Source organism: Theobroma umbraticum, unplaced genomic scaffold (genome assembly GCF_002168275.2).
Source record: "Theobroma umbraticum cultivar Fairchild unplaced genomic scaffold, ASM216827v3 scaffold_182.0, whole genome shotgun sequence".
Lineage (NCBI taxonomy): Eukaryota > Viridiplantae > Streptophyta > Magnoliopsida > Malvales > Malvaceae > Theobroma > Theobroma umbraticum.
In genome coordinates, this window is record NW_018397291.1 from 388,985 (window position 1) to 389,238 (window position 254).

A 254-nucleotide genomic window follows, 5' to 3' on the forward strand; every position below is an offset into this window, starting at 1 on the left:
TTCTTTGATAAACTTGATCAGAACAATGATTAGCATTTGTCTTGCATGCTTTAAACAAGAGTTAACACATTTTGCAATGTTGGATGTCATAAGTTGGTGTCGCTTTACCGGTGACTGTGCACACGCTTATCTCTCAAGGCCTATTCTCATAAGGTCAACCGTGGGCTCCTACATGAATCTACTTAAGCTAGTTCATATGAGTAGTGAAATCAAAAACCTTATGGCAATCTCAAGCAAGGGTGAAAATCATTAAA